Source organism: Acinonyx jubatus, chromosome D4 (genome assembly GCF_027475565.1).
Source record: "Acinonyx jubatus isolate Ajub_Pintada_27869175 chromosome D4, VMU_Ajub_asm_v1.0, whole genome shotgun sequence".
Classification (NCBI taxonomy): Eukaryota; Metazoa; Chordata; class Mammalia; order Carnivora; family Felidae; genus Acinonyx; species Acinonyx jubatus.
This window is the reverse complement of record NC_069391.1, coordinates 59,838,579-59,859,405: the sequence shown is the minus strand read 5'-3', so window position 1 is coordinate 59,859,405 and position 20,827 is coordinate 59,838,579. Positions and strand designations below refer to the sequence as shown.

Below are 20,827 nucleotides of genomic sequence, written 5' to 3'. Positions count from 1 at the left end.
TTCTGACAACTCTGATGATGGAATTACAGACAAAATTACTGATGAGAACTTATGACAAAAATAAAGTAAAGGGGACTGAGGTTGTGAGTGAACTATGGAAGTCTTTGAAAATATATTTATCTCAGGACACCAAGGTGACTTAGTGGGTTAAGCATCTGACTCTTGATTTTGGCTCAGGATGTGATCTCATGGTTCATGAAATCTAGTCCCGAGTCTCCGTGGGCTTTGTGCTGACAGTGTGGAGCCTGCTTGGAATTCTCTCTCTGCCCCTCTCCTGCTCACACCCCCTCTGTCTGTCTGTCTCTCTCTCTTTCTCAAAATAAATAAACTTAAATAAAAAGAAAATATATGTATTTTTTTTTAATGTTTATTTTTGACAGAGAGAGAGACAAAGCATGAGCCAGGGAGGGGCAGAGAGAGGGAGACACAGAATCCAAAGCAAGCTCCAGGGTCTGAGCTGTCCTCACAGAGCTGGATGCGTGGCTTGAATTCACAGGCCGCGAAATCATGACCTGAACTGAAAATGGTCGCTCAACAAATGAGCCACCCAGGCGTCCCAAAAAGAAAATATTTTTACCTCAGTTAAGATATTATATACTAAATAAGGACTAGTTCAGTAATATTTTACATATCTAAAATTAATACAAATTGGGGCTACATCTAATTTCCAACTGACATTTTTGCCCACTGGTAACTTTACATCTTCATGCCATAATAGCTTTTATGAAATGTTTATAAAATTGTTTACTTTGGTTGTAGATAATATGCAGAATGCAGCATATGGTAGATATTGACTCATTCAACTCTTTTCTAATCCCCTTGTGTTTTACCTTATTGCAGAAATGCTTTATAGCTTAGATTCTGCGAATACTTGGTGGATGTGCCCCTGAAAGAACTGGCAGGAAAAAGTGAGATGGGAGACTTTTGCTAGTGGGCAAAACATGTGAGCATTTGTCTTCTCAGCAACAGCAGAAACACGGATTTAAGTATGCAGTGCATAATTTTGTGGGTGTTGAGAATTTGGTAGGATATCCCTTTTATTGGCAAGGTCTGTGGCTGTGATGGTATGGTTCTAGAGCCAGTTGTTTTGTCAGCAGCTTCCTGGTCCTCAAATGGAAGCAGAAGGAGTGTGGGCTAGAGTCCATTGTTGAAGTAATGGCTTCCTTGACTTACTAGTCATCCCTTGTCTTCCTTATTGCAGGGACAGCAGCTTTTTTTGTGTTGGTCAGTTCTGCAGAGATGTTTTCAAATTTAATCTTGGAACCCCTGCCTAGAGCCTATTCCTCTGGCTCTTCCACATTTTTTAAAGCAACCTATTTTGTAGACTAAATCATTTTGTATTTGAACCCTGATCTATGCATAAACTAAAATGTATTGGTATAATTATTCTCCAATTTTGATACCCTTCTTATTTATAATTTGAAATTATTGACTTTCTTCTCAGGAGTTCTATTGCCCATTACAAAGGCACAGAGTAACTTGTTTACCTAAGATGGAAAGAGACTAATGCAATATTTCGTTAGTAAATTCACTTTTATTTCTCAAATACTGTCCTCATTGATAAGGTTAGTTATAATATTAGCTCTGTTTATAATAACTTCAAGCCAGAGCACAATGAAGCTTTGCAGAATTTAGGATAATTGCCCATCTACCCCTTTTTCATAAGGTACAACCCCCACTGTATATGCAGGCAACTGAAATCACTTCTAAAAGGAAAATGATTCTCCATATTTTCATATATTCCAAATATGCACTGCAGACACCTCCCGTACTTTTTCATCCCTTTTCCCTTATAATCACCCCAAATTAAATAGTTTGAGATTAGAGAGTATGCAAAACTAAATTGTTCTAAATCTGGAATAGCTACTCAGAGATACGTATATACTAGAATGTGTTATGAGTAGCAATCTGTATGGGGAAGAATTGTCATTAACTTTATAGTTGTATTTTTTTGTCAAAGTGACCAAAATATATTTGTTTTCTTCTTTCAGAGAAAATATCACAGAAGCACTCATGAGAGTATTTTTTTAATTTAAATGTATCCCAAGTCTCTGTCTTGATTTAAATCCTAAATAATTAAAACTAATATATTCTGTTTTATATTTTCTTTTAATTTATTTCCAATTTTACTTGGACAACATTTAAATATAAATTTCCCTCTCATTTTTTCTATCAATGCCCTTGGATGTTATTGATAAAATGGTCATAATATTTGTTTATATTTTTACCACATTCTTTTGCCTGTTTTCCCTCATTTCAAAAAGATCTTTTGTGAACAAAGGGTTGGAGGGAGAGAAAAGAAGGAAGAGGTAAAGGAGATGGAGGAGGAGAAGGAGAAAACCTTTTATTTTTTCCAAGATAATGAAATAATACAGGCACAGAACTCACAAAATGTTGGCTAAAAGCTACTAAAAACATTCCACCTCTGGCCATTGCCCTTGAGAATGCACTCTATGTCTGGTGTTTAACAGTCTGGCATTTTAAGTGGTACATTGAAGCTTAAAAAATATATTTGGCAGTTTACTTTGGATTAGCTTTGACTACTTTTTTTCTATATCTGGATTTGGGAAAAACAAAAAAAAGGGGGGGAAGGGGTTGGCTGGGGGAAGGGTTTGTCTTCAGCCACTAGTTCCTATACATTGAGCCCATCTCAAAGCATGTGCATAAGTTGTATGTGTGGGAGCTGTTTTCACTGCTGAAGGGTTCATCTGTGATTCCCACTGAATGGTACATAAAATGAGGCCAGGATTTGGCCTTGCATGACTGAGGTAAGACAGTATCTTACCCTTGCCACCTACATTCTTATCCTTAGAAATGCTGTGGGAATTTAAGGAGGTGCTGTTTGCAAAGCATTTAAAACCCTCAAAATAAAGTTCAGATCTCTCTAGTAATAAAAATGTTGTTGTTATAAATCCCAAACTAGACACAGGTATGAAAGTTTCAACCTTAGCCAGATTTGGGATTTCAGTGTATTTTAGATCCACCAGATAAAGAAAATACTAGGTCTTCTACAGAAGGAGAATGCTAATGTGTGATTTTTTTTTCCAGATAGACCTGAACCCAGAGGAAAGAAGGGCATGGGCAAACTAAATCAAGATAAATAGAAAATATACACCAAAATACAATACCTTTCAAAATAAAGAGAAAACCCTTAAAGGTTTTAGGAATTAACAAAGAATACACAAGATGTCTGTAGGCAAAAAGAAAATGAAAGTCTATTAAACAACATAGAAGTACTGATTAAAAGGAGACATTGCATATTCTTGAGTCGGACAACATGATATATAGTAGATATTCTAATGAATCTTTCAGTTGCATGCAATTCTAAAGAAATTCCGACTTGATTTTTTTTGAACAATCTAAGAGTTTTTGTTTTTGTTTTTTTTAATGTGAAAGGGAATCAAAGGGGAAAATGTCACCTTTGAAAATGCAGAACAAAGGGGCCACTTGTTCTATCAATTACTAAAACATATCATAAAACCTTTGTAATAAAAGTCATCCATGCCCTGATGTAAGGACAGGCAAACTGATTTCTGGAACAAAATAGGGAGCTCAGTGATGGAATCACATATAGAGAGAAATATAATACGTGAGTGAATCACACTACAAACACATGGGAAAAGAGGGAATGTTCAGCTGGTCAGCTTTCTCTATAGTGGATACATAATAAGTAGATAGATCGATGATAAATAAATGATAGATAAATGATGATAGATAGGTAGATAGATAGATAGATAGATAGATAGATAGATAGATAATTTGCAGACTAACACAGGAATCCAAGACTCCAGGATTAGGATTTAGAATTAGGACCTAATATGAAAGATAATATTATAAAAATCCTAGAAGATAATGGAGGATGATTTTAAAAGCAAAATAAATGATTAATTTTATCACACAAAAATTAAAGATTTCAGGGATCAAATATGTAAGGTACAGATTTGAAGTTATTTGTAATGTCAAAGTTTATAAGGAATTTACATATATCATTTTTTAAAAATCTCATGAAAATCAACAAGAAAAAGGTGAGAATCAGATAGAAAATGTGCAGAAGACATAAACACTCATTCACAAAAGAGAAAACCCAAAAGCCTAGCAAGCATATGAATTCATTAGTAACTAGATTTACTAAATTTACCATTCTGGACATTATCAAACATTGGTGGAACTGTAAGAGTATGGAAGCCATCAGGTCCTGCTGGTGAGATGCAGCCTGTGAAATCCTGTAAACCATTCTAGCCAAAAAGAATTGAATGTCAGGTACTATGCCTTATGAACTGGCAACATGCCTCCTGGTATATGTATATCAGAGGAAAGTCAGATAATGTGTGTAAAGACAATTAAGAGTGACCTTTTTTTAGATAGTAGGGAGTTGGAAGCAATCAAGTTGTCTACAGTTGGGGGACTGGATAAGTAAAATATGATGGATTCACCCAATGGAATACTTTGAGGTATTAGAAGCAACCAACTAGATGCATACATAGCAACATACACAGATATTCAGAATCAATGCTGAGTGAATCTAGAAAATAAAAATAAGAATTAGCACATAATTTAATTTGTATCCATTAAAAATATATCTTATATATTTTTAAAGAATATATATAACAAAAAGAATACATATTAAACATGCTTGAATAGTATTGCTACTTATTAGTGATGTGGGAGATAGGAATAAGAGTTAGGGGCAGCAGGGAAGAGAGGAAGGAAGGAAGGAAGGAAGGAAGGAAGGAAGGAAGGAAGAAAGGAGAGAATGAAGAAAGGAAGGAAGGAAAGAAGGGAAGAAGGAGGGAAGAAGGGAGAAAGAGAAAGAAGGACTGATGGAGAGGGAAGGAAAACAAGCCAGGCCTTGCATGGACCCATCATGACAGTATGCCATGATTTCCTCAAATTTCTGTAGAAAAGGATTGAGGTAGCAACCCTCAAAAATGCTAAGATCCTGGATATTAGTCATTGCTCCTTCCCCCAGGCAGCACCACTTAGTTTCTCCTGTGCTTCAGAAGTTCAAGTGGCTCAAATAGCCTACAGAGGTGTTGACAGGGAGGGAGGGAGGGAAGTTACAGATGCTTTGCCTTAGCTAACACCATTCCCCCCTGGCCACTTTGTATATACCCATTTCCTTCAGTTAAGGGAGGGATGAATCATATGGAGCAGGAGGGTACAACAAACTCATTTTAATTTACTTAACTATGTGTGTTTTCTCCTGGCAAAGTGGTTACAGAGCCAGTACTGGATGATCCCAATGGGAGCACGGTTCTAAGGGAGGAAAGCACTTTGATGCCTCATATTCTTCCATAGTAAACACTTCACATCACCCTCTTATTTTGCTTATGATAAAAAACTAGTATACCCTAGTAGAAACAAAGGGAAATTTTACCACTTTGAGGGTCATCCAAAATGCTGTTTGGAAAGTAAACCTTACACGCACATTCTCAGACTAAGATTATTTACTGCTTTGAAGCTATCAATAACAGAGACAATTAAATTAGCTAGGTCAAAAGCCCATTTGAGCTGAAGAACTCTATTATAAAATTAAAGTTTGTGGAAAGCGGCACTCACCAGCCCTTCTCACATGAAATTGATGGAGAGGCTCTTTGGGTTTGTTAAAATTCAGAGAGGATTAATAGCTTTTACATTGGAAAATATTACTCTGAAAGAGTTCACAGGCTTTAAAATACTTTACCCATGTAAATGAGGATTGGTTTCATTGTTTTATTTTAGATCTTATGTTTTGTTTTTTTTTTAAAAAGAATCAATAGAGAGGAATGTGGGGGGGGGGTTAGGTAACTTCTTTGAGAAGTGTATTCTGACTGCTCCCAGAAGGTATGTAATTTGCTTTGTCAAAGCCAAAACAGTCAATAAGTCAAGTAAATCAAAGTGGCTTTAGTTCCGTCTTAGAATAAACACTGAATTTCTTTATTAACTGATCAAATACAAAGTTCAAATGGAACTGCAATGTTCTTTTGTGTGGGGAAAATAATGGATTATAACAAATATCTCAGTTTGGGAGGTATAGCAAGCACAGTTTAGTAAGACATTTTCTTTTTTTTTTTTCTGTTTATTCATTTTTGAGAGACAGAGCATGAGTGGGGAGGGGCAGAGAGAGGGGGAGATGCAGGATCTGAAACAGGCTTCAGGCTCTGAGCTGTCAGCACAGAGCCCAACTCGGGGCTTGAACCCACGAACCGCAAAACCATGACCTGACCCAAAGTCAGCCATTCAACCAACTGAGCCACCCCGGCACCCCACAAGACATTTTCTGTGTCAACCTCCAATCACCCTGGCATATTGACAATGGTGACTGAAATTTTTTTAAGCCTCTTTCCCGAGTCAGGAAAAGAAAATGTGTCCTGGCATCTGGTAGCCCTCAATGTAGGTTGATAAGTGCATTCCAGGCTAGGGTTCTTTGTCTCTGATGTTGGTGGTCTGACACCCTTACAAATTCCTCCCTTCCTTCTTTCCTTCCTTCCTTCCTTCATCCATTCCTCTGTCATATTTCCCCTCTCCCTTTCTGTCTCTTCCTTCCTGTCTTTTTTTTTCCCTTTCTCTCAGTTAATGGCCATTTTCTTTTAGTAACAGCCTAACTTCCCAAAGAATTAATTAAATATTTATATCCAACCCAGATATTAAACCAGTTCTTCTTCATTCCCCTTAATGCTAAACCAGCATTTCCAGTTTCTTCTTGGAGTCTCTACTCAGCCATCTCATATTCAACAATTCCAATACTTAGCATAACACTTTCCAGTTCCATCTACGTTGCTACAAAAGGCCATATTTCATTCTTTCTCATTGCCATGTAGTATTCCATTGTGTATATAAACCACAGTTTCTTTATCCAGTCATCAGTTGATGGACATTTAGGCTCTTTCCATAATTTGGCTATTGTTGAAATAAGTCATACAGAGAAAGACAGATACCGTATGTTTTCACTCTTATGTGGATCCTGAGAAATTTAACAGAAGTCCATGGGGGAGAGGAAGAAAAAAAAAAGAGGTTAGAGAGGGAGAGAGCCAAAGCATAAGAGACTCTTAAAAACTGAGAACAAACTGAGGGTTGATGGGGGGTGGGAGGGAGGGGAGGGTGAGTGATGGGTATTGAGAAGGGCACCTTTTGGGATGAGCACTGGGTGTTGTAAGGAAACCAGTTTGACAATAAATTTCATATTTAAAAAAAAACAATTCCAATACTGGTTGTATTATCAGTCTCCTCAAATATGACTCTCTATCAAATTCTCTGTCATTATTTCATATCCACAGCTTGTCCCAATCTGGAACCATGGGAAACCACTTCTATTTTCTCACAACCAACATTTTCTCAGCCACCTCCATGCCAAACACTTAAAATTAGGCATCCTGGATTCATTCCCTATCTCCAGAACTCTGTTTTCTGACAAGTTACATAAAATCCCTAGCTTCATTTGCCTCATCTCCATCATATGACACCACCTTCCTAGTACGTTAGGGCTAAAATAAGATACCCCATGTAAAACATCACACAGTGCCTTACATGTAGTAATATCTATAAATGTGAGCTAGTTCTATTTTCCTCCAATTGTCTTTTAAGTCTGTTTCATCCACTGTGCTATAGCCTTCAGCCTTTTATCATCATCATCCCTTACCAAAAATCAGCTTCTTTCTGGTCTTTGCCCACCTGAAAAATCCCCATCTTATCTGGGCACTGCTCTGCTGCTTCAAAAACCTAATATTACCATGTAATTCTAATGTTCTAATCCATTAATTGTTTTACCATTGTCTTTAGATTGAAGTAGAAACCTTTCAGGAAGGTATATAAGGCACTTCACACTGGCCCCATCTATTATCTGGCCTTGTCTCCCACTTTTTTCCCAATTAGCTCTAAACACAGAACCTCCATAGTCCCAACAACAGGCCATCCTCTTTTGCACTTCCCTGTCATTATGCTTCCTCTTCCCTCTTCCTGCAATGTTTTTCCCACCTGTCCCCATATAACATTCTGCATAATCCAGCTGCATTCATGATCACCTACTTTATGAAGTCTTCTTTAACTTCTGTAGGTAAGGTAAGCCCCATCCTTCTCCATGACACTAAAACTCTTTGCACCTACCACTGTAGCACTAAGCATATTGCATTGTGATGATATGTTTTCAAAGTAGTTGGTTTTTTTTTGTTTGTTTGTTTTGTTTTGTTTTCAAAGTAGTTGTAAAGGCAAGTTTGTGCAGAGCACCTGGGTGACTCAGTTGGTTAAACATTCCACTATTGATTTTGACTCAGGTCATGATCTCATGGTTCATGAGATTGAACCCTGCATCAGGCTTTGCTCTAACAGTGTGGAGTCTACTTGGGATTTTTCTCTCCCTCTCTCTGCCCTCCCACCCCCACCCCATTTGCGCTCTCTCTCAAAAATAAATAAACATTTTTTAAAGGCAGTTTTGTGCAAGAGAGGAAAGAGGGCATTTGTTCAATAATTTAATGATCCTGTCTCATCTAGGCACACTCTACCTCTGAAGATCTTCTATGTCTGTTTTTCTCAATACAGTTCCCTCCATGATTCTACCAAGAATTCCAATGGGGATGATGAGTTCAGTGATGCTCCTTCAATCATTTGTCACATGTAGTCCTTTCCCCGGTTTATCACCACTCATATTAGAACCTGGTAATTCTGGCCTTCATTTATTTTAGTCAAAGATAAAACTACCCACTAATGGACAAGAGAATTTGGAAAAGCAAATAATCAGAGTTAAGAAACATATAAATATAAATTTATTTATTATTCATAAAGATTGAAATAACGATTGCCTTTTACTAAGAATAAGGTCTACCATATGATACTTTAAATTTTCAAAAACAATTCTGTACATATTCAGTCTTTTCAACAACTGTCTGTTGTAGACAGGGAAAACATTATTATCTCTACTTTACTAAAGAAGAAATTGAGGCTCAGAGAGGGTAAATGTTTTTTCAAGGTTACAGGGCTAGTGAATAGCAAATCCAAGAAACCATATCATCTGATAAGTAGTATACTGTTCTTTCATATTTTTTATATTTTTATTTATATATTTCTTCAGCTGGATGCCATCCCATCATTCAGAGAGTTCACTAGAATTACATGTGTTAGTAAACATTTTGTTAAAAATTTCAGAGAGCCTTTAAAAAACTATTGACATATTTTTAAATTGGGTTTTTATTTCATGATAATAAAAACACATGATCATGGTAAGAAACTTGAAAAAAGTCTTTGAAAGAAAGAAAAAATAAAGTATAATTTTCCCACATAGAAGCAAACGTTATTAATATTTTTTGCTAATTTACTTTCAGTCTTCTTTCTGTGCTTGATTTATTTGTTTGCTTTACATCGTTATGGTAGTATTTTTGTTCAGTATTTTATTCTGCTTCTTTCATGTATTTTACCATGAATATTCTCTCATATTTTGAGAAACATGGGATTACAAACATTATTAATGTGTAAGAATATTCTGTCTTATGTCTTTGTCAGAATTTAAACAGTTTCTTATTTTTGGTCATTTTCCATAACTTTTTGTTATCCTTTGATTGCTATACTTTATTCCTCATTTACCCTGGATCCCACATTTCCAGATAAAAATCAAATATTAAATATACTTTTATTTATTTATAACCTATGTGTCAGGGTAACAAAATTTTAACTTGAAGTTACTGGAAATATTTGGTACTCTATAGAGATCAGAGCATTTGAGTATAGAGATATCACACCATTCTAGATAAGGTAAGTGAAACCAGTGTTAAACCTTCACTTTGTACTTCTTTCAGAACCAGTAGGTCACATCAATAAGCCATGTTCTTACTCTTGCAAAGACCTGGAAGGTGTAGCTCAGATTCAGCTTAGATTTTCTAGACCCATCTTCCAAAGTGGCAATGTGTCCCATGAATCCATGGGAACCTTTTTAGCTTTCTGAATATTACCTAAAAGTGAACTTTATTTAAGTGTCTTGCCTCCCTCTCTTAGTCCTCCACAGGTGGAGATATAGCTTCAATGTTTCCAACAGCACCATGAAAGAGAGTAGATAGTCAAAGAATATCACACTGCAAGGGACTTTAAAGTATATCTAGTTCAGGAATTAAAAGTATGTGATAGATAGCCTAGGTTTGAATCCTAGGCTTTTCAATTATTAGTTGTTTGAACTGAGACACATTCTTTAACCTCCCTATGCTTCAGCAGTTTAATCTCCAAAATGGTTATAATAACGTGCTTGCTTTATAGGACTATCATGAGAATTAAATGTGGTAACCTATGTAAAGTACCTAGAACAGTGCCTGACCAATACTAAAATCCTCAATAAACATTAGCTATCATTTGAATCACATAATTTCATGGGATCAGTGATGGGCACCTAGGATCAATAACCTAGGTCCAATTATTTTTACACTAAACCAAACTTAAAAGAAATGTATTGGACATTTATTTTATAGACATCTCGGCTTGGATTGGGAGAAAAATTATTGTACTATGGTTTGGCAAAGTTTTGCTATTTTTTAAACTTGATCTCTTCAAATTGAGCTCTTCCCAGAATTTGTAAACCCTTGTGTATTACAGAGGAAATTGAATCAATAAATTTCTGATTCACTTACCCTTAACTCATCAAACTATCATTAGAGTTATTTGATGTCTGGGGAAGCCTTATGTGCCTCTATGTGCAGAGGTGTGCATATCTTCCCTTTTAAACCAATAAATCTTTTTTAGCCAGCCATAAATAGCAATGAAATGTCAAAAGATAGAAGCAGCTCTAAACTCAAAATGGTTGAAACCCAAGTGAGCTTGTTCTAGGCAATTCACATTCTTCAGTCTGACTTAACAACCCTTGATTTTAATCGATAATTATTTCCATTCCAGAATGTGTGCACTTTCTTCCAACTAATATTTATTGTTTGCTATGTGTCAGGTACTACTCTGTCAAAAAGGGAGACAGGAAGAAATTTTTCAAGTTGTCTGTGGACATACTCTGAGTTCACACAAGGAATATTCTGTCCGGGAAAACAAGTTCAAAGGGCATTTGAAATAGAGGGGTTCTTAAGTGACTCAGTTTTGACTTCATGGTCTTTGGCCCTGGCTGTTTCAACTAATTTCTCCATGGCTTTGGACTTGCCAGTTACAAATAAATTTGAATTCCATCTTTCAGTCTTCTGCTAGGCTCTCCATTCATTTTGACCTCCTTTACACCACTGGTTCTGATATCTGTTCAAAATTGGGACTGCTCAGGGCACTGACATCTCAGTTCTTCAGTTTTAACATGAACTACTGCTAGCAGAATGGATACTTATAGATTGAGTACCCATGCATCTGGAATAGAGACTAGAAAGAAATAGCAACAAGCATGGTAGGCAGACATGTACCAGAAATAACAAGTGAGGAAAGAATAGAAGAACCATCTGGTTTCTCAAAGGAGAATGAGCAGAGGAGACCCTCAGAATATTCCTAGAACTGGTTTTTAGTTCTTCGCTCAAGTCTGAAGTGGCCACAAGTCTAAGGATACAGTCAAAATGAAAGGTTTATGATTTTTCTAAGGTGTGAGCAGACTGGCTTATCCTCAGAGTTTTGTGTCCTGCAAAATACTAGTATTGTTCACAGATGTGATCTTGGAATCATTAATATTTGTTTGAAGTCTAATTTAGCTTTTCTAAGCCTCACTTTCAACTGTGGAATTAGGATCTAACTCATAGAAATTTTGTAAGAATTAAATGTGGGTTTTTTGGTTTGCATGTGACTCATTTAAAGCAATATTCAATTAATGTCAGATACTAATACTATATTTTATTTTCCTTAGAGTAAGAACATACCTAAATAAATCCCAAACAACAAAGGATACTGTTAAGGAGGAAATATTATTTATTTTGAGGCATCAGTTGCTTGAATTTTTACTTACTAAGCCATGGAGATAGGTAGACAAATCCATAGTTAACTTCTAAACAGGGAGAAAACATAAACAAACAAACAAACATACATAAATAAATAAATAAATAAATAAATAAATAAATAAAATTAAAATTAAAATGCTGGACCAAACCAGGGAGTCTGATTAGTAGCAGCATTCAGGCTGAGGTCAGCCTTTCAACCTGCTTGCTGCTAAGAAACGCATCTCTGCTAGCAGTGAATTAAAACATCAAGAAAGAGACAGAACTCAAACAGGCAGTGCCTGGTACAACGGTGCTGAAAACCTGACATAAATAAATAGCAACATTGCTTTTTAAAGACTTTGAAATAACCAATGCAATGTGCCAAGAAAGATAGAAATTTACTCTTTGCTCACTCTGGATATAAATATAACCTCATTGTGACAAGAAGGGCTCCTGCTTTATTGGACAGGAGGTTTGGGAAGGGGACAGAGGATCTAATCTGGGGTTTTAGTTTCTTATATAACTTCTTTTTTTGAAATGGTAGGAGTTAATAATAAACACTTTGATAGTATGTTGTAAATAACAGGCCACCCACTGACTCAATGAATTTTGGATTTAAAATAACCTGAGCTGTGGAATAAGATTGCAGCAGAGATCTCAAAACAAGTTGCAGTTTTGATGGAACACATACTAAGAGAAACATAAGCATTTGACACTTTTACTATGAGGATTTTTAGGTTCTTCTGTGGGCACATTTTTCCCCTAAATATGCCTATGGACATATATATATACCCATATATTTATATTTACCCATGCATGTATATAAACATTTTCAAATAGTACATGAAAATAAAGTTCCTTATTTACCAAAGTAACAAATATTACTTATGGAAAGTGCAGAAAAGTTGGATAAAATTCAAATTGTGGATAACGTTTGGAAACAGAACCTCTTTTAGCCAGCATTCAGTGTTAGATTACAGAAAACGGTCTAGCAAGTTTAAGTAGAGAGTTATTTAATATAAGAAAATGGGTGTTCACAGAAACCTTGCAGTACCTGGAGAATCAAGCTCGAGTCTGTTTCTAAGAACAACTTCTAAAGCAATACCGTGGAACTGGCCAACAGAAGAGCAAATACCTCTGTCACTATTAATAATCTAGAAAATGACTGAGAAGATAGTGCATGTTGAAATCCCCTACTACATCTCTGGTCTCTGGGAATAATCCACCTCTTCTATAATAAATCTGCCCCAAATTTTTGACTTCTACCCTCTATTTCAACCCCTTGCTAGACCATGGGCCACCTACTTCATTAGAAAATCCAGCATATCCATGACTGTGCGGCTACAGAAGGAGTGGAAGCAACAGAAGATCAGCCTCATAGGAGTCATTTTCTGACTTTGAAATCTCATGCATGTGATTCTGAATGGTGGCTCCTAACCCATATCCAGAATTCCAGCTGCAAGAGTCTGAGAAATTCTCTAGACTTAAACATAGGAGGCACCCTGGAGAGATGTGTTGGTGTACAACCTTGGGAACTTCTTGGGTAAAATCTGAAACAGTCCCATAAATGGAGAGGAAAGGGAGTCCAAAGAAAGATGCAGAGCAGTTAGATTGGTAGGTGGCAATTTTAATAAGCAAAGCAACCAACAATCATGGCTTATAGTGGGTGGTCTTAAAACAAATCAATGGCCACTCCCACCCACCAGAATCTTAAAAGTTAGAGGCCTTTAAAAGGATTCAGTCACATACACTTTCCAGATGTTCTCAACAACACATTGCTCTATCAAGACTATGTCCTTGAAAATAGTTCCCATTTGGGAACAGTAGGCAGATCATACATCCAAGGACAGAGGAGGAGCCTCCGATTGCTTGGGCCGAGCTTACATGACAATTGCAGTTACACTCTCTCAATTACCTCCTTCAACAAGATGTTGAAATAGATAAGGAGAGAAGCAATCCACTGGATCTTCCACAGCGCCAGTGCAGACAGAGGAAACAGCAGTAACAAAGACAAGAAGGCATAAAACTATATACCACATTCAGTAAAAAAGAAATTCTTGTGTGGCTTGGATATAGAGTGGATATCAGGGAATTGGAGGGAGAATTCACAATAGGGAGGGTGAATCAGATTAGGAAAGCAACTTTGTGGCCTACTAAGCACTTTGGATTTTATCCAGTAGGTTCATAATTAACATTTTAGCTAGTAGGTTCATACTTCAGACATTTATATACCACCTATACAACTTTTGTCATCACTATGTACTATTATTTACTTTATTCTTTCCCTTAAAGTGATTTTAAATAGTCACCGTGTTTTTATTTAGCCTTATTCACATAATGTCCATTAAATCACCAATTTGATGTGCTAGCTATGATATGTGTCTTTTCCTAATACAAATCACAGTAAGTGCAAAACTTTTTAAAGAAAAAAAATACACAGCACCTAAAACCACCTTCTTCTTTTTTTTTATTCTAAGTTTTTTATTTAAATTCAAGTTAGTTATATATATAGTGCAGTATTGGTTTATGGGGTAGAATTTAGTGATCCATCACTTACATACAACACCCAGTGCTCATCACAACACATGTCCTCCTTAATACTCATCACTCATTTAGCCCATCCCCCCACCCCCCTCCCCTCCAGCAACCCTCAGTTTTTTCTCTATAGTTAAGAGTCTGTTCTATGGTTTGCTTCCCTCTCTACTAAAACCATTTTCTGTGTCGCCAAATGTTATGAGTACCACAGTTTGAAAAATACGGGTATAGATAGTGAGAAACACTGACAGCCTTATAAACATGGATGTGGCAAGATCAGATATGTATTTTAAAGACACTGACAATGAATATGATGAATTAGAAGTAAGTTTAAAGGCATGAGTCCAGGTAAAATGTAATATTATTTGAATTGGGATAATGTTTATAGGAATGAAAGGAGAAAAGTGAGTAAAGAAAAGTAAAATTCAGAACTGGAATGGATGGGATTCAGTGACTGACAGTTTTAAGAATTCAGAATGATGGAGGAGTTTATATTGACTGTAAAGTGCTAGCTTAGCTGACAACTAACTAGTGGATGGTGCTATATTAAACTGAGGTGGTAAACACCAAAAAAATCTGATTTTAGAAGATGTACCCCAAGAAGTCCAGCTGGACATGTTTAATTTTTAAGTGCATTTGGGATATAACTGGAAATTAACACCTTGATAGCTATCAATTCGTGTTTAGAGTTCATAAAAACAGTTCTGGGACACAGTTAAGTTTGTGGAGTCATTGACCTAGCTGCATTTGGTTAGTTAGAATCATAGAATGGGCATAAGACTTAACTGAGAAAATGACGATGCCAAACTTTAAAGTAGGGTATAAGAAGGGGAACCAGAAAAAGAGACTGAAGAAGAACTCAAAGAGTGATCCACAAGCCATTGAAGAAGAGTTATCAGTAAGAAGAGACTGTTGACAAGATCATATTTCCAAAAAAAAAAAATGAGACTGAAAACAAACCATTAGATTTGGCCATTAGGATAAGGATGTTCTGTAATTGAGCAGTTTGCATAGGGTTGTCAGAGCAGAAGTTATACTGTACTGAGCTGAATAACAATTGGGATGTAAACAAATGGAGATTGTAACTTTAGAACAGTGATTCTCAACCAGGCATAACTTTGTCCTCCAAGAGACAGTTGGCAATGTCTGGGGACATTTTTGGTTATCACAACTGAAGAAGTGCTACTGATGTCTAGCAGGTGGAGGCTAGGAATGCTAATCTATAATACAGGACAGCTCCCATCGCAAAAATATTATTTGGCTTAAAATATCTAGTACCAAAGTTGAGAAATCCTGCTTTAGACAAAAACTTTAAAGTCTGGTTGTGCAGAGAAGAGAAGAAGGATGGTGACTTGTTATGGAGGAAGAATTAACATTTTCTTAGAGAGAGATTTGAGCCTAAGAGAAAAAAATAAGCAAAGGAGAAAGAAAATAAATACAGAATAGTTCATCAAGTTAAATTTGATTGTGACACAGTTCGTGGGTTCAAGCTCCATGTCAGGCTCTGCACTGACAGCTCAGAGCCTGGAGACTGCTTCAAATTCTGTGTCTCCCTCTCTCTCTGCCCCTCCCCTCACTCGCACTCTGTCTCTTTGTCTCTCAAAAATAAATAAACAGTAAAAAAAAAATGGTGCTAAAAGAGAGTATATTCCAAAGTATAACTGAGGGATGAAATTTGGACAGCAGAAGGAATTTCCACCACTCCCTCTTTCCTTCTAAGATAAGGAGGAAGACAAAGAACAGGCAAAAATATGAATGTAGATAAGTGGTACATGGGAGAGTATTGTCAGTTTATGGCTGGGAAGTAGGAAGCCACATTATCATGAGAGAGGGGGAAGAACATAGAAAACAATAAAAAGAACAGACCTTAAGAAAAATGGTAAAATTTGGAGCTGTGAAAGGTGGGATTGCAAAGAGAACAAAAGAGAGATGTGTAAGTAATCCTTAAGCAGCCCTAAAGAACAAGTTGAGTTTTGAAATTACAAATATGTAAGGGAACTGACTTACATTTTCTCAGACAACACTCAACAACCCATGAGCAGTATCAGAGAAAACAGATGTTTTGGGGTTGCCAGGATACGGGCTTTCCAAAAAGGTGCATTCGCCCAACAGAGATTCTGGTGAAATATGGTTTTGACATGACTGTCCCTATCACAGGTCATGTCTTGAATGTAGTTGTATACCCCCAAATATCTAGGCTATAAAACGATTATTGATTAAAATAATCCTTTGGGGTCAGGAATAATATCTTGCTAATCACTGTTTGACAATAGTTTTAATTCCTTTTTCTTTTGTCATCTGCATAGATGATAAATAAATCAGGGATAATTGAATGATGAAGCTGATAATCTAAACTGAATTTAGAGTTAGAATGTTCTTTCACACAATACTCATTTTTGGTTCTGCATTTATTTTATTATATTTTAATTTTGCACACTCAGAACCTCAAATTCTCTTTTTTTCCTACTTTCTTCAGTGTGTCTTAATTCTTTATGGCTGATTTTATCATTTTATTATTAGTGCTTCATTTGCAAGTTTCCCATTCTCTCTAGGTTCTTTTGGGCTCCAGGTTTTATATTGCATGACCTATTAATGATATAGCTCATTTTGTGGCGAATGTTACATCCTTAAGACATTTACAAAAACACCCGATATATCTTCAGTTGTAATTAGGTCAAATAATTCTACAAAATTTCTTTTGTTGATTGATTCTATGGACTCATCATGGCTTTTAGTGCTATTTTTTTTTCCTGGCACACAGATAATTATTTCTATCACCATCCTCAAATAACAATGCTTTTCTTCTCCAGTCTTTGTCTGGAGCTGCCCATTAGCTCACTGACATCAGAGTTTCTAAAATGTTGTTTTTGTCCACAATTAATTTACGCCAGAAATTTCAGCTGAGCTGCAAGCATCTGGTTTTCAGCTCAGTTCAGCTATTTTTTAATCCAGATCTCTTATATTTTCAAATAAGCATTTTGGAAGTTCGGGTGCATTCTAGATTGTGTGGAGAGGATCCAATTTGGAGGTATAAGTTTATAAACTTACTAGAATACCGTCTTTTTTTTTTAAGTGCAGATATATGTTGATTTCCTTGCTCAATGATTTTCTCCTCTTCAGTTTTATCAAACTATAACTAGATATCAGCTGATTTTATTTAAATATTTACTTGCCATATTGACTTGCAGACCTGATCTCAGTCAATATACCATTTGAGCTTTCTTAAACAAAGAACCAGCTATTTTTATAACTCAGTTATAGAAAGTTATAGAACAATAACAATTCTAAAGTTTAATCGAATAAATCTCTTCGTTCACCTTGTTAGTATAATCAATTAGATTTGACCACTATGAACATTGACTTCCTCTGATCAAGGTTACAAAATAGTTCAACAAACTAAAATTCCTATTTTTTTATTGGTTTTGGAATTCAGTGATTCATCACTTACATACAACACCACACATCACAAGTGTCCTTCTTTAGTATCCATCACCCATCTAGCCCATCTCCCATCTATCTCCCTCCATCAATCCTCAGTTTGTTCTCATATCATTAAGAGTTTCTTGTGGTTTGTTTCTCTTTCTTCTCCCCCACACATGTGTTCATCTGTTTTGTTTCTGAAATTTCACATATGAATGAAATCATATTGTATTTGTTTTTCTCTGATTGGCTTATTTCACTTAGTGCCATACACTCTAGCTCTATCCATGTCAATGCAAATGGCAAGGTTTCATTCTTTTAAAAAAAAATTTAATGTTTATTTATTTTTGAGAGGGAGAGAGAGACAGAGTGTGAGCAGGGGAGGAGCAGAGAGAGGGTAACACAGAATCTCAAGCAGGCTCCAGTCTCTTAGCTGTCAGCACAGAGCCCAGTGTGGTGCCCGAACCCATGGACCACCAGATCATGACCTGAGCTAAAGTTGGACTCTTAACCAACTGAGCCACCCAGGCGTCCCAAGACTTCATTCTTCTTGATGGCTAAGTAATATTCCTTTATCTATCTATCTATCTATCTATCTATACCACATCTTTATCCCTTCATCAGTCGATGGACATTTGGGCTCTCTGCATAGTTTGACTATTGTTGATAATGCTGCTACAAACATCAGGGTGCATGTACCTCTTCAAATATGTATTTTTGTATCCTTTGGGTAAATATCTAATAGCACAATTGCTGGATCATTGGGTAGTTCTATTTTTAGTTTTTTGAGGAACCTCCATACTGTTCTCCAGAGTGGCTGCACCAGTTTTCATTCCCACTAACAGTGCAAGAGGGTTCCCCTTTCTCTACATCCTCACCAATACCTGTTGTTTCTTGTATTGTTAATTTTAGTTATTCTGAATTGTGTGAAGTGGTATCTAATCATGGTTTTGATTTGTATTTCTCTGATGATCAGTGATGTTAGGCATCTTTTCATGTGTCTTTTAGCCATCTGAATATCTTCTTTGGAAATTGTCTATGCATGTCTTCTGCTCGTTTCTTAACTGGGTTGGTTATTGGGGGGGGGTTGAGTTTGCTAGGTTCTTTATAGATTTTCGATACTATCCCTTTATCCAATATGTCATTTGAAAATATCTTCTCCCATTCTGTAGGCTTCCTTTTAGTTTTGTTGATTGTTTCCTTTTCTGTCACAGACTTTGAGTCCAGAGTTCTCTCTTGTCCAGAAAGAGAGTAGATGCAGAATTGAATATGAGGGAGGCTAATGTCTGGGAGGAGACAAGAGCCCCAAACAGGGGTTTCGTCTCCATATTTATTGAGCTCACAAGATATTACCCACGTGGTGTATGTGAAGAAAACACAATTTTACACATGTGAATGTGGAGAAAAAAATCAGACAGTAATCAGTAAGTTCTGTGTTTAAGAAACAAAGGGTCTGGGGAACAAATGGAGTTTGTGATCAAAGTATACATTGGTATCAGATGGAAAGTAATTTCCTGCAGGTGATCTGACAAGTTACTCATGATCCCATTACAATATCTGTCTAGCTAACCTCAGGTGTTTTTGTTTTGTGGTGGTGGCTTTCTGCCCTAAGCTCTTTTCTAACCAATTTATATAAGTAAAACCTAGTTCCCCACATTTTTTTTGTGCAGAAGCTTTTTCTCTTGATGAGGTTCTAATAGTTCATGTTTGCTTTTGTTTCCCTTGCCTTCTGGAATGTGTCTAATAAGAAGTTGGTACAGTCGAGGTCAAAGAGTTTGCTCTATGTTCTCCTTTAGGATTTTGATGCTTTCCTGTCACATATTTAGGTCTTTCATCCATTTTGAATTTATTTTTGTGTATGGTATAAGAAAGAGTCCAGTTTCATTCTTCTGCATGTCACCATCCAGTTTTCCCAACACCATTTGATGAAGAGACTATCTTTTTTCTATTGCATATTCTTTCCTGCTTTGTCAAAGATGAGTTGACCATGAGGGCTGATGGGGGGTGGGAGGGAGGGGAGCGTGGGTGATGGGTATTGAGGAGGGCACCTTTTGGGATGAGCACTGGGTGTTGTATGGAAACCAATTTGACAATAAATTTCACATATTGAAAAAAAAAAGATAAGTTGACCATATAGTTGCAGGTCCATTTCTGGGTTTTCTATTCTGTTCTATTTATATATGTGTCTATTTTTATGTCAGTACCATAATGTCTTGATGATTACAGATTTGTAATATAGCTTGAAATCTAGAATCGTAATACCTCCAGTTTTGTTTCTCATTTTCAGGATTTCTTTGGCTCTTCAAGGTCTTTTTTCGTTCCATACAAATTTTAGAGCTGTTTGTTTTAGCTTTCAGAAGAATCTGGTCGTATTCTGACAGGGATTGCATTAAATGTGTAGATTGCTTTGGGTAGTATAGACATTTTAACAATGTTTGTTCTTCCAATCCATGAGTATGGAATATTTTTCAATTTCTTTCTGTTCTCTTCAATCTTTCATAAGTTTTCTATAGTTTATAGAGTACAAAAATTCCCATTTTTCAATAGATTTAGCTAGGATTCCATTTATTCCTTGAAGATAGAGAAGTTTTGATAGGTAACTCTTTTTAAAATTTTTTTTTGTATTTTATTTTTGAGACAGAGAGACAGAGACAGAACACAGTGGGGGAGGGGCAGAGAGAGAGGGAGACACAGAATCTGAAGCAGGCCCCACAGCTGTCAGCACAGAGCCTGACATGGGGCTTGAACTCACAAACTGTGAGATCATGACCTGAGCCAAAGTCAGATGCTCAACCTTCTGAGCCACCCAGGCACCCCATATGTAACTCTTTTATTTATTTATTTATTTATTTATTTATTTATTTATTTATTTATGTTCATATGTAACTCTTTTTAACATATCTTTTGGAAGTCACCTGGGTGGTTCAGTTGGTTAAGCACTTGAATCTTGATTTCACCTAATGATCTATGGGTTTGAGCCTCACATTGGGCTCTGTGCTGACAGTGCAGAGCCTGCTTGACATTCT

General features: G+C 36.4%; 1 long non-coding RNA gene across 1 annotated transcript in view; it reads right to left on the bottom strand.

Annotated features, from left to right (window-relative positions):
• Positions 1 to 20,827, bottom strand: part of LOC113595871 (uncharacterized) — a 58,127-nt gene that overhangs the window by 15,961 nt on the left and 21,339 nt on the right. The window lies entirely within an intron of this gene.